Source organism: Nicotiana tabacum, chromosome 3, assembly GCF_000715075.1.
Source record: "Nicotiana tabacum cultivar K326 chromosome 3, ASM71507v2, whole genome shotgun sequence".
NCBI lineage: Eukaryota > Viridiplantae > Streptophyta > Magnoliopsida > Solanales > Solanaceae > Nicotiana > Nicotiana tabacum.
Window position 1 is genome coordinate 51,671,233 of NC_134082.1, and position 13,916 is coordinate 51,685,148.

At 36.0% G+C, this 13,916-nt stretch overlaps 1 long non-coding RNA gene across 1 annotated transcript; it reads right to left on the bottom strand.

Annotated features, from left to right (window-relative positions):
• Positions 1–1,297: 1,297 nt before the first annotated feature.
• LOC142179429 (uncharacterized) lies at positions 1,298–11,231 on the bottom strand. Its single transcript, XR_012707528.1, has 2 exons — positions 10,959–11,231; positions 1,298–4,504 (listed from the first exon to the last, which is right to left on the bottom strand). It is a non-coding gene; the product is annotated as an uncharacterized LOC142179429 (long non-coding RNA).
• Between the last annotated feature and the right edge of the window lie 2,685 nt (positions 11,232–13,916).

The window sequence follows — 13,916 nt, forward strand, 5'->3', positions numbered from 1 at the left end:
CTTATACCTAAATGGATCCTACCTGTCCCGCAGCCTACATTACAACCAAATGAAGTCCTAATTGATCCTAGACTGAATGAGCTCGATTACTAGAGTAGTATACTACGGGCAAGTCTATGGTGCATATTTTTGTGGCATATGAATGTTCTTTCTCAGAGTGAGTAAATTCTTTCTATCTTGAGTTCCTAATTGTTCTTAACTGTTATTGTGTGTGGAACCACTCTCATTTGTTATGGAAAGGGCACTTGATTTATGAAGGAAAGTTGAGTCTTAACCTCTGCGTTAGAGTAAGTGAGTAAAGTTAGGAATATTGCGTGGCAAGGGAGAGTCGGCTCTTGAGGCGAAGATGTTACACTACTCGGCTCAATTCTTGTGAAATGTTCTTGGTGTGACAAGTTAGAGGTGTCGCTCAGTGAAGTTAGGCCGTTGTAGAGTGTGGTTTGATTGCTCGAGGTCGAGAAAAGGTTTAAGTGTGAGGTGTTGATAGTGTCACACCTCCTTTTACTACACCTCGGGAAGGGTATAAAGGAGATTTTCCAATTAAAGGACAATCAAAACGGGATTATATTATTAAAAGATTCAGAGTCGCCACTTGGGATAATTTATGGTGTCCCAAGTCACCGATTCAAATCCCGAATCGAGGAAAAGATTGACTCTGTTTCACAGTCCGCGAACGAAGAAATTCGGGTAAGGAATTCTGTTAACCCTGGAGAAGGTGTTAGGCATTCCCGAGTTCTATGGTTCTAGCACGGTCGCTCAACTGTTATAATTGGCCTATTATCTAATTTTAATACATGCTTTAGCCTATGGTTCAATTTCAACTTTATAACCGCTTTTATTTAATTATTTTTTAGGAAGTTTTCAACTTTATCTAAAATACGTCTTGAACCACGTCACATAAATGCACCCGCGGTCCCCGACATAGTTTATTCGACATTGTTGAGATTTGGATTTGGGTTACATAAATGCACACCCGAATGGGGATTTACGTATCATGACCACATCACGGGAACCGTACCCGTGATCACGATAATTATTATTAATCGCGCCTAAAGCAAACTACGATATCAAGTGTTATTTCCTAAACTACTATGATTGTTGCGATGCCGAATTTATAGACAAGATATTATTAGGGAGTAAATAGGGTAGCTAACATGATCTATTACTTAGCCCAATTTCTTATAGTTCAAGACCCACCTTATGGTCCGCTAATTTTATCTACAGCCCAAATATAACTTCACCCTCCCTAGAAAATCAAGCACATTTTTGAAAGAGAAAACTTAACAACGACAAAAACTTAAAGAAGTGCATTAGATTAAAGGAAAAAGCTACTGACATAGTATTCATTATTGACAACTCATATAATGGAACCAATTTGATTAACATAAAGCTACTGTTTCTATTCAACTTTAACCATATGGGTTTAATAACAACTCAACATTGGATACACAAATTTAATAACCAAACTCAACATTGCTTACACAAGCTTAGCAAAATATGAACCCCTGAACCAGTTACAAACAAATTTCAAGAAGAAAGGCAAAACCAATTCAAAAAAAATAAAAAGAAACAAACTTACCTTGTCGATAAACAATTTTGACATCGAAGACTGTTCAAATTCAACTACCAAAGGAACTTGAACTGTAGCCTCTAAGTTAAACCTCCACCGGCGACTTCGAACCTCCGCAATAAGGAACAAGGAGTGTTGCATCTTGAACTTCACCGGGTTTTTAGTGAGCTTTTATTATTATCTTTTTTAGAGGCTGTCTTCAAAGGGGTTGGCCAATTTTCTTTTTGCAAATCAGAGAGCTCCCTGCTCTTGCGGTTGATTTTCTTATCTTTTATTTTGAGATGCCCCCTAGCTTTAGTCTAGGTCTAGGTCTTTTATAGTCAAAGTCTAGGGTTTTATGGGTATTGGGCCCAATATTTTGGGCTATTCGAAATTGGGCCTTTTCCAATTAAGACCAAACAAAATTAGCCTCAATTTTCATATTCTTTCTTCTAAAACATGACACAAAAATACTACATCATTTACTAATTATTCCTACTTAAATAAAACTATTCATTCAAACAAATCTATTTTGTTATTTTTAAATATCATACTAAAAGATAAAAACTGGAAAAATGATTGTAAAATTAAGATAATATTTCTGGAACTATTTTTGTATTTTTAAATTTTATGTAAGGTAGATAAATTAAAAGTAACTAGATAAAAATATTAATTAGCTAAATAAGAGAAAATATTTTATAATTTTTATTTTTCTTGTAATAAAATAAAGTAAAAGCGTCAAAATTAGTTGAAATAGCTATATTAGGCCTAAATTAAATATTTACATGCTAAAGAAGGTGAAATTTCGAGGAGGGTCAAAAATCACATTTTTACAGTTGCCCCTCTTTGACTGGAAACGCGAAGAGTTTTCGGACAAAGAACGACTAGACATGTTTTTTTTACCCGACCCTTATTTAAGGAGACCAAAAACTAAGAGGAAGGAGAATGTGACCGAGCCCTGGTATCTGAGCTGCCTACATATCCTTGGCTATAAAGGAATCAGGCCACGTGTAGTTCAGATGTGAGTGAGATGATGGAGTATGTCGAGGTGAAGAGCCGGTCGAGGTGCCGTTCCGCCGAGGTTCCGGTCCGCGATCCCGTTATTACATCAAAATCAAAAATGAAAAAGACTAACTAAGCCTATCAGCTACGAGTTACAAGATTCCTATCTATGAGTCTTCTGAAGCTTGATCTTGAGTCTTGGTTGGTTCTTCATGCGGACCCTGATCTGAATCTTAATGCTTGTTAGCTGCAGGTGTTGGTTCAATCTTCTTCAGCTTTTAAAACCAAGACGGGACATGCAGAGCTTGTGACCTCAGCCATGTCTTGAGCAGCTCACATCTTTCATTAACTTCTGCATTTGGATTCACTTCTTGTCTTTCTTTTGTTTTTTCTTTCTTTTTATTTTGGATTGTGACTAACTTCTGTTGATCATCTCGGACTACTGACTCGCATTCTTGACGCGAGCTTCTTTTGTTGCTGACCTATATTGCATTCTGAGTTGAATTCTCTTATTTTTCAGGCGGGCGCCTGATTGCTGAACTTGAACCGTCTTCTCTTGTTACTTGACACGGTTTTCCCTTGCACCTTGAACCATTTTCTCTTGAAACTTGAACTGTCTTCCTTCGAAACTGCTTTCCCTTGAAACCCGAGTTGTCTTCCTTCGAAACTACTTTCCCTTGAAACTTGAGTTGTCTTCCCTTATTCTCCAGGTGGGCGCCTGATTACAATAAAACAGACAAAACAAAAGAAATTTTTTCTGCCCCAGTTTGCACTAGGAAGATTGGTGAGTTGTTAGCAAAATTGTAAACTACTTGTACTATTGATGCAATGATGAGAGTAAACTAAATAATAGACTAGGAAAACTATAAACTAAGCTTGACTAAAGTAAAGACTGACCCTATTGTCCAGGCAGGGCCCCTGATTTCAGGAAAACTAAACATTGATAATCTTAAGAAAACTAAAAAAAATGACTCCCTTTTTTTTCAAATTCAGACTTTCTTTTTTTTAAATTATTATCCTAGGAGAAAATTCATCGGACTAGGTTTTCTATCTTAGGAGAAAGATTCATCAGACTAAGATTTTGATCCTAGGAGAAAATTCATCAGACTAGGTATCTTTTGTTTGGTATCTTAGGAGAAAGATTCATCAGACTAAGATTTTTATCCTAGGAGAATAACATCAGACTAGGTATTCTATCTTAGGAGAAAAATTTATCAGACTAAGATTTTTTTTTTTTTTGTTTTATCTTAGGAGAAAGATTCATCAGACTAAGATGTTTATCCTAGGAGAAAGTTCATCAGACTAGGTTTTCTATCTTAGGAGAAAGGTTCATCAGACTAAGACATTTATCCTAGGAGAAAGATTTATCAGACTAGGTTTTCTTATCTTGGAAGAAAGATTCATCAGACTAAGACATTTATCCTAGGAGAAAATTCATCAGACTAGGACTTTTTATCCTAGGAGAAAGATTCATCAGACGACGATTTTGATCCTAGAAGAATGTTCATCAGACTAGGTCTTCTATCTTAGGAGAAAGATTCATCAGACTAAGATTTTGATCCTAGGAGAAAATTCATCAGACTAGGTTTTCTTATCTTAGGAGAAAAAATCATCAGACTAAGATTTCTATCCTAGGAGAAAGTTCATCAGACTAGGTCTACTATCTTAGGAGAAAGATTCGTCAAACTAAGATTTTGATCCTAGGAGAAAATTCATCAGACTAGGTTTTCTTATCTTAGGAGAAAAATTCATCAGACTAAGATTTTTATTGGGAGAAAAATCCATCAGACTAGGACTTTTATCCTAGGAGGAAAAATGTGAAAAACAATGGCAAAATTTTATGCACATGCAAACAAGTAAAGGCAATGATTTGAGAAACTTCCCTTTGTCGGCTCTTCTCTTCTCTTCTTTTTCTTTTTTTTTTGAACCACTTTCCTTGCACATGCTTTGTTCCTGTTTCAAACAAAGAAAATTTTGTCAGTTTTAAAAGTGGTGGTCGGTTTGTGTCCTTGACGTCTTTGGCAACTTGGCTTCTGCTCAATCAGCTTGAGTCGGTTTCAAGAGACTCTTGCTCTGCATCAATCCTAATTGTTTCATACCCAGTACCATTTGTAGTTGTGGCTCAATCAGCCTTATCCCAATTGGAGATCTTTGCTTAGGTGACCTTTTCTGATATCTTGAATGACTTCCTACTTTTTGAGCAATTTGTCTGTCAGAGAGAATCACAAGTTATATTTGTTTGCACCAAGCAGGCTGAAGAGTCTTTTGGGGGAACCTTTGTATGAATCCTCAAGGCATGTTGACATTAACAATTGAGTTTGCTGGCCAAATTTACTTTGTACAACTGAAAAATTGATAGCAGATTTTGAAATCTTTTCTTGCTTGTTTTGAGAAGGACTAACTCAGGGTGAAGGACACAATGACGCAAAGAAACAAATATTAACAAGAAATGCCCCGGTCGGGAAGGATAGGGGAAGAGTTTTTTTTCGTTTTTTTTATTTTGCGCTAACTAGCCTTAATGGTCATGACATGCATTTTGGACTCAACAGCTTGATCTATCAAACTGATCTAATCTTCCCTTTTACCATTCTTGACCTTTAAAGTCGGGCTTGTTTGTGCCAATTCTTTGCATTAACTTCACGATTCACTTTTGACTAGTGGTGCCCCGAGGGATTTTCACCTACAAGTCTCTCTCATTTATTCATCTCCGCTTATCGTCGCCTTACAATGCCCGTGAGGGTTTTCACTAGCAAGACTCTCATTTTTTTCTCTTCCTCTTTTTTCTGTTGCTTTCTTGAGAAACTTGACAGTGTTCTATGTCGTGTGACAACCGTTGCTCATTGCATGCTTCTCTTGGCATTCTTAAAGGCATATTGGGAGGTCTTTATTTGGAAGGATTTTGGATAGGGTTGGAAAGAAAGGACATCAAGAAGGCTCAATATAAACTCAAAGTAAAGGGGGTTGTGGACTTACAACTCTTGGAATCGACTCTTTCAAAAGTGAAATAAAATCTCTGCTCCAGTTTCAGCTATTGGGGATTTTTGGGATTTTTTTTTTTTGAATTCTTATTTGGTTGGACCAGACCGTGAGGTTGCCTACGTATCCTTTTTTTAAGGAATCAGGTCGAACGTAGTTCAAACATCTAGCCTAAACTATTTTTCATCTTTCTTTCTGTTTCTCTTTTCCTTTTTCTTTTTTTTCTCTTTTTTTCCTTTTCTTTTTTTTCTTTTTTTTTGTTTGCCCCAGCTTCTATTTTTGAGGGCATGGACCTTTGACAATTTTTTTTCTTTGAACTTTCTAAGAATTGCCCTAGTTTTTACTCTTGGGACATGGACTTTTATTTTCTTTTTTTCATTCATTTTTTTGACTCTCGACTCTAAACTTGATTCCAAAAGAGGATGGTCAAAGAAAATAACATAGGCTCAGAGGGGTGACAAATGGTATAAAGTATTTGGGTAGCAGAAAAAGGGCCTCCCAACCTCGAGAACGCCAAACATAGTATCTATTCGCGATCACAATATTCACGAACATGTATGTCTTCTTGATGTGTCGTGGTCACAAGACATTTTTCATCCCTTAATGTCAAACTTTCCAACAAACTTCAATTGATTAAACATCCTCAAGTTCGATCTTCACAATGATTTGAAAGTGAATTTTACTCGACCTTAATTCCAAAGTATTTCAACTCTTTATTCATCCTGAAAAGTATTTTTTTTTCAGTTATCCAATTCCAGGTTAAATCAGTTTCTAAGATCTGGCCAAAATTTTCGCATGCATGTCATGCCATTAGAAATAGGGAGAAAAGAACTAGGAATAGAATGACATAGAAGGACAAACTGTATTTTATTAAGTAAAGGATGAAAGGGTTTGATAACAAGACAAATAACCTAAAATTCGAGTTACTACCCTAAAATAAACCGGATAATGAAAATAGCAACAGAACAGACAGACAAGACTCACATAAACAGAATGGAGGGATAGAAGGGTTTGACTCAATAAAACAAATAAATATCTGGATGACAACCCTGAAATAACCCAGATAGTAGAAAAAATATCAAAACAAACTACCAAGATTCCTTTCTAGTAAGAAGAGAATGACTTTTCAATTGCTAAGCTTGACATTTGGCCACAAATTTGCTCATTAGAATCACCATGGCCTTCTCCAATTTCAGTCGGCAAGTTCCCGCAAGGATTCTCATACTCCATGTCAGCAGGCATTATCCCCACAAAGTGTGCATCATCATGTGCAGGTGAAGGATTCTGCGTGATATTCTGGTTGTCACTGTCTTGTATCACAATCAGTTTTTCCTGAATCATCATTTCTATTTCTCTTTTCAAATCCCGACAGCTTTCAACATCGTGCCCCTGGGCATTGGAGTGGTATTCACACCTTTTAGAAGGGTAAAAGCTTCTTGCATGTGGGTCCACATGATTTGGAAGAATGAGTGCAATCAAGTCATGATGCTTTAACTTCTCAAATAAGCTTGCATAGGACTCCCCTATTGGCATAAAATTATCTTTCAAACTTTGCTCCCTTCTATACCCTTGGCTTGGATGTGGGTTATAGGGCACTTAAAACTTTTGTGGAGACTGGTGGAGATTTTGCGGTGCTCGTGCTCGCCTTCTTGGGTGATTTGGTAGTTGGACAACATACTGAGGTGGAGCAACAGAGTATTGTGAGTTCTGAGGTGGATAGTAGTGCTGAGGAGCATCATCGAAAAATAGACAAGGTTGGTCATACCTTTGAGATGCTCTCCTAGGACCTCTTCTCGACCGTGATGTCATCATGATTTCTTCGTCCTTCTCATTCGTGTCACTAAAATTATCAGATTCAATATGGACAGCCTGAGTTACGGCTTTGAGAACTGCTTGACTTATAATTTTGCCTGTCTGAAGACCATTCTCAACCATTTCTCCCATTTTGATTACTTCCGAGAAAGATTTACTCACTGCGGCCATCGTGTTTTGAAAATAATCTAGCTCTTGAGCCTAAAAAAAGACAGTGATTAGCTCGTGGTCATCCATGGGTGGCTTAACTCTAGCTGCTTGCTCTCTCCATTTAATGGCATATTCCCTAAAACTTTCACTTGGTTTCTTCTTTAGGTTTGAAAGGGAATTGCGGTTTGGGGCAATGTCAATGTTGTTTTGGAACTATTTGACAAAGGCCTGCGGCATGTCATCCCAGACGTACCAGCGAGATGTGTCTTGATCCATAAACCATTCGGATGTTATTCCCGTAAGGCTTTCCCCAAAATAAGCTATTAGCAATTCTTCATTTCTTCCTGCACCTCTAAGTTGATTGCAATATCTTTTCAGGTGAGCTATGGGGTTTCCATGTCCATCATACGTTTCAAATTTGGGATTCTTGAAACCAGACGGCAAGTGGACATCGGGGAACATACATAGATCCTTGAAGGAAATACTCTTCTGACCTGCCAACCTTTGCATGTTTTTCAACCGTTGTTCTAAGCTTTTCACTCTTTGGGTCATTTTTTCCTATGCCAACTTTCGGGCAAGCTTCTCAATATTTGCAGGAAGATCAAACAAGTACGAGTGGTACTCAAGAGAGTGGTATTGCTCTTGCTGGGTAACAAATTGTGACTCATGACAAGACTGTCCTTGGCCATTGGCCCATGCTTGACACATTTTAGTCATTTGCTGTTTCAGTATTCTATTTTCCTGAAACACAGTAGATACCCTGAGTCTCTTGAGCACTTGTAACAGCTTCGATGTCAGTTATCAGTTTTCCTTGGATCTTGTGTTGTCCGCTTACCACAAACCGACCACCTCAAACTTTCTTCACAATTCAAAACAAAAGACATGTTAGAATGGACTCAGTCAGTCTTTATTATTATCATCATTTTTTCTTTTTTTCATTTTTTTTTTCATTTTCTTTTTTTTCTGTTTGGTTGACCAAACCTGATGTGGGTTGCTTACGTATCATGTGGGAACATGAATCAGATATTGCGTAGTTCGAGAAGATCATGAATAAAGTAAATAAACTAACTTTTTTGAATTTTTATTTTATTTTTTCGAAAGAAAGACTTATAAAGAAGAAAGGGAATATTTTTGGATTTTGATTTTTCTTCAGCATTTTTGCAAAGAAAGACTTCTAAAGAAGAAAGATTTTTTTAAATTTTTTTTTTTTTTTTTTGAAATTTCGAAAGAAAAACTTCTAAAGAAGAAAGAAAATATTTTTGGAATTTTATTTTGAATTTATGAAAGAAATGCTTTTAAAAAAAGAAAATATTTTCAAATTTTGAATTTTCTTTTCAATTTTGAAAGAAGAATGAAAATATTTTTGGATTTTTGGAAGAAATTAAAAGAAAATATTTTTGTATATATTTTTAAAAAAAAACAATTAGGGTCTAAAAGAAAGGCTTTCTAAAGAAGCAAGTAATGAAAAATATTTTTGGATTTTTTGAAAATTGGGGTCTCTAAAAAAAGACTTTTCTAGAGAGGAAGTAAAGGAAAATATTTTTAGATTTTTTTGAAAATTATGGGCTGGAACCGATGAGGTTTGCCTACATATCTCACATCCGGTGAGAATCAGACCTGCATAGTTCACCCAGTTTTGACGGAACAAAAGAAAATATGACTTATTTTGAAATGACCTTTCTTTTTTTTTCAAAATTTCAACAGAATTTCACGGTAATTCAAATACCTACCTAAGCTCTCTTTTCTTTTCTCTTTTTTTTTCGATTTTCATTTTTTTTCATTTTTTTTTCCCTATTCTAGAAGTCAGTCAGCATGCAAGCCGAAATAGACAGATACGCAAGTAGCACGTAAGATGTATCAGGATGGTCTTTTAATTCGGGTGCACCTGTCCTAGACGGACTCAACCCCTATGTTGAGTCCTCAAAGTCAAATGCACATGATGCAGATAAGCGTTCCTACTAGGAATCCGGCATGAGGCTGAGTTATTCTAGGTTAAAAACCTGGGTATATTATTCTAGACTTGTGTACCCGAGTGGACAACTCGAGTCGGGGAGGGGGCTACGTACCGGGAACCAAAAGGCTATCCGGCTTTGTAACTTGTCTGAGCCTCTTTCTTATTTCAAGGTATGACACTAACAGAAGGAGGAGTCACGCCAGCGTGCACATCCCCGAAGATGAGAAGAGAAGGGTTTTGTAACAGTTTATATACAGTTCAAATAATGTCAAAGCGGTAAAAAGCGGCATTTAGCACATTAGGCTCAAACATGCAATAAAATCAGATAATAAATAAAGTCAATTATAACAATTATCCTAAGCTCGAATTCTTGAACCCTGAACCAGAAGTTCTGGGTTAAAATCCCCAGTAGAATCGCCAGAGCTGTCACACCTCCGTTTTACTACACCCGAGAGGGGTATAAAGGAGTTTTTCCAATTAAAGGACAATCGAAACAGGATTATATTATTAAAAGATTCAGAGTCGCCACTTGGGATAATTTATGGTGTCCCAAGTCACCGATTCAAATCCCGAATCGAGGAAAAGATTGACTCTGTTTCACAGTCCGTGAACACAGAAATCCAGGTAAGGAATTCTGTTAACCCGGGAGAAGGTGTTAAGCATTCCCGAGTTCCGTGGTTCTAGCACAGTCGCTCAACTGTTATAATTGGCGTATTATCTGATTTTAATACATGTTTTAGCCTATGGTTCAATTTCAACTTTATAACCGCTTTTATTTAATTATTTTTTAGGAAGGTTTCAACGTTATCTAAAATACGTCTTGAACCACGTCACATAAATGCACCCGCGGTCCCCGACATATTATATTCGACATTGTTGATATTTGGATTTGGGTTACATAAATGCACACCCGAATGGGGATTTACATATCATGACCACATCACGACAACCGTATCCGTGATCACGATAATTATTATTAATCGCGCCTAAAGCAAACTACGATATCAAGTGTTATTTCTTAAACTACTATGATTGTTGCGATGTCGAATTTATGGACAAGATATTATTGGGGAGTAAATAGGCTGGCTAACATGATCTATTACTTAGCCCAATTCCTTATAGTTCAAGACCCACCTTATGGTCCGCTAATTTTATCTACAGCCCAAATATAACTTCACCATCCCTAAAAAATCAAGCACATTTCTGAAAGAGAAAACTTAACAACGATAAAAACTTAAAGAAGTGCATTAGATTAAAGGAAAAGGCTACTGACATAGTATTCATTATTGACAACTCATATAATGGAACCAATTTGATTAACATAAAGCTACTGTTTCTATTCAACTTTAACCATATGGGTTTAATAACAACTCAACATTGGATACACAAATTTAATAACCAAACTCAACATTGCTTACACAAGCTTAGCAAAATATGAACCCCTGAACCAGTTACAAACAAATTTCAAGAAGAAAGGCAAAAACAATTCAAAAAAATAAAAATAAAGAAATTTACCTTGCCGATAAACAATTTTGACATCGAAGACTGTTCAAATTCAACTACCAAAGGAACTTGAACTGTAGCCTCTAAGTTAAACCTCCACCGGCGACTTCGAACCTCCGCAATAAGGAACAAGGAGTGTTATATCTTGAACTTCACTGGGTTTTTAGTGAGCTTTTATTATTATTTTTTTTAGAGGCTGTCTTCAAAGGGGTTGGCCGATTTTCTTTTTGCAAATTAGAGAGCTCCTGCTCTTGCGGTTGATTTTCTTATCTTTTATTTTGAGATCCCCCCTAGCTTTAGTCTAGGTCTAGGTTTTTTATAGTCAAAGTCTAGGGTTTTATGGGTATTGGGCCCAATGTTTTGGGCTATTCGAAATTGGGCCTTTTCCAATTAAGACCAAACAAAATTAGCCTCAATTTTCATATTCTTTCTTCTAAAACAAGACACAAAAATACTACATCATTTACTAATTATTCCTACTTAAATAAAATAACTATTAAAATAAAACTATTCGTTCAAACAAACCTATTTTGGTATTTTTAAATATCATACTAAAAGATAAAAACTGAAAAAATTATTGTAAAATTAAGATAATATTCCTGGAACTATTTTTGAATTTTATATAAGGTAGATAAATTAAAAGTAACTAGATAAAATTATTAATTAGCTAAATAAGAGAAAATATTTTTGTAATTTTTATTTTTCTTGTAATAAAATAAAGTAAAAGCGTCAAAATTAGTTGAAATAGTTATATTAGGCCTAAATTAAATATTTACATGCTAAAGTGGGTGAAATTTTGGGGAGGGTCAAAAATCACATGTCTACAGATAGTAGACGATCATCATGCAATTTAGATAATATTTACACTCCAATTTGGCCGCACTTTATCAATTTTTGAATGTAAAAGATAACAAAATGCTCTAAATAAGAGTTTTATGCTTTGAAGGAGCCATTCCGAGCTAGGAGGAAGCTAAAAGAGTGTTTTGGAGTCAATATGGAGCATGAAAGGCCAATCGAAGGATAACACGATCGAAAAGAAGAAGAAAGAGCAAGGACCAAATACGCGGCAGCGGACAGAAGTTATGTCAAATTCGCGGTCTATCTGCGGTCCAATCCGCAGCCGCGGACTGGTTGTTTGGAGCCACAAAGTCAGGGCCAATTATGTAATTTCGAGGACGACTCTCCTTGACCAATAAGAAGCTCAGCTCGCCCAAAAAGAGGATATTAAGGGTTTTGAAGCGATTTTGAAGGCAAGAATAGGCAAGAAGCAAGGCGGAAGATTCGGCATAGAGTTTTTAACTTTCTTTTTCTTATTTTTATCATTGATGATGAATTCTATCATTATGATTGTGAAAACGATTAAGCGTAGCTATACTCCTAATCTAGGGTTTTCATAGAACCTCTTAGAGGATGAATTTCTCATTATGTTAATATAGATTTGCTATAATATTTTCTCTGTTTGTTCAACTATATTGTGATTGTTGTTGATTGAAGGGCCCTCAATCGGCTGTACCTATTTAGTATGCATTACTCGGGAGATAGTGCATATTTAGGTAGTTGATGTACAACACCACTCATAACGTATATAAGGGATTAATACGAAGGGTTTAAAGGTGGGATTAGGGATAACAAAACCTTAGGTGTGATCTAAGTGAGCCGTAATTAATACCAACTAGCATAATTCGAGAGAATATGTCTAGTAAATTATGGTAATTACTTGGAAGAGAGTTACGACAGTCAGAGTGCTCATGATCGATAGAGAAGACATAGGCAAATTTATAGCAAACATAGCGGAAAGGACTCTGACAAAAAGGGAAATCAGAACCTTAGACCATCATCATTCTTGCTTACAAATAGTTTATAGCTAGTTCTTAATTACTGCATTTTTATTACATAATATTTAGTTAATAAACACCAACTTTGTTACTCAAATATCTCTAAAGATTGAATATGTGAATTTCTGTGAGTCCAATAGCTGTGATTGATAGGTTAATTTCCTATGGGATTCGACTCTGAACTTGTTAACTGGAATATATTTGCAGCGACCGTTTATCCTTTGTATAAGAAATAGTTGGGCGCGATTATAAACCTTTAATGTGTATTGTGAATACAGGGTAACATGACTAATAATCATATTTAAAATGTTCACAGGGATAAAAGAAAAGAAAGCAAGCCCAAAAGAAAAGAGGCCACTAAACTGCACATTTACTCAAAACTCAAAAGTAATAACTTGTGCTCATTATAAGTTTGTTGGCTCATAACTGGGCCTTAGATTTACAATACAAATGGTTTAGTTGGTCGAATCCCCAATCATGTATGTAGCCTAGTCCAGTCCGGAAATTATTGGGTTGGGCTGTTTCAAGAGAAGAATTTGGGGAGAAATTCAAAAATAGCCAAATTTACAAGTGGTCGTTCAAAAATAGTTCAGTTTTAAAAGTAATCGAAATTTAGTCACTTTTCATGTAAAGATAAATTTTAACGAAAATACTGTTCAAAATCCGGAAAAATACTCCAGTTTAATATACCGGAGTTCCAGTATAATATACCGGTCCAGCATAATATACTGGAGTTTGGAGCACCGGTGCTCCAGTCTCCAGTATATTATACTGAAGCCAGCAAAGTATACCGGTCCAGCATAATATGCTGGAAGTTCATATACAGGTGCACCGAACTCCAGTATATTATGCTGGACCAGTCTCTGTTGCAGCAAAATAATAGCTATTTTTCATTGACTTGATAAATGCTGGCTATTTTTGAATAACCAGTCCGAAAATTGGCTAGACCGTGCTATTTTTACAAGAATTTGTTCAAAACTGGGAAAGAGATATAGCGGATAAGCAATTTTCATCACTAAAGTAGATAACAGTACTACCATAAACATGCTATTCTATTTTTTTATTTTTAGTTTTTTGCTCTTAGATTTTGTAAAAAGAATATTTTAAAAGGAAAAGCATCCCCACTAACAGTTCA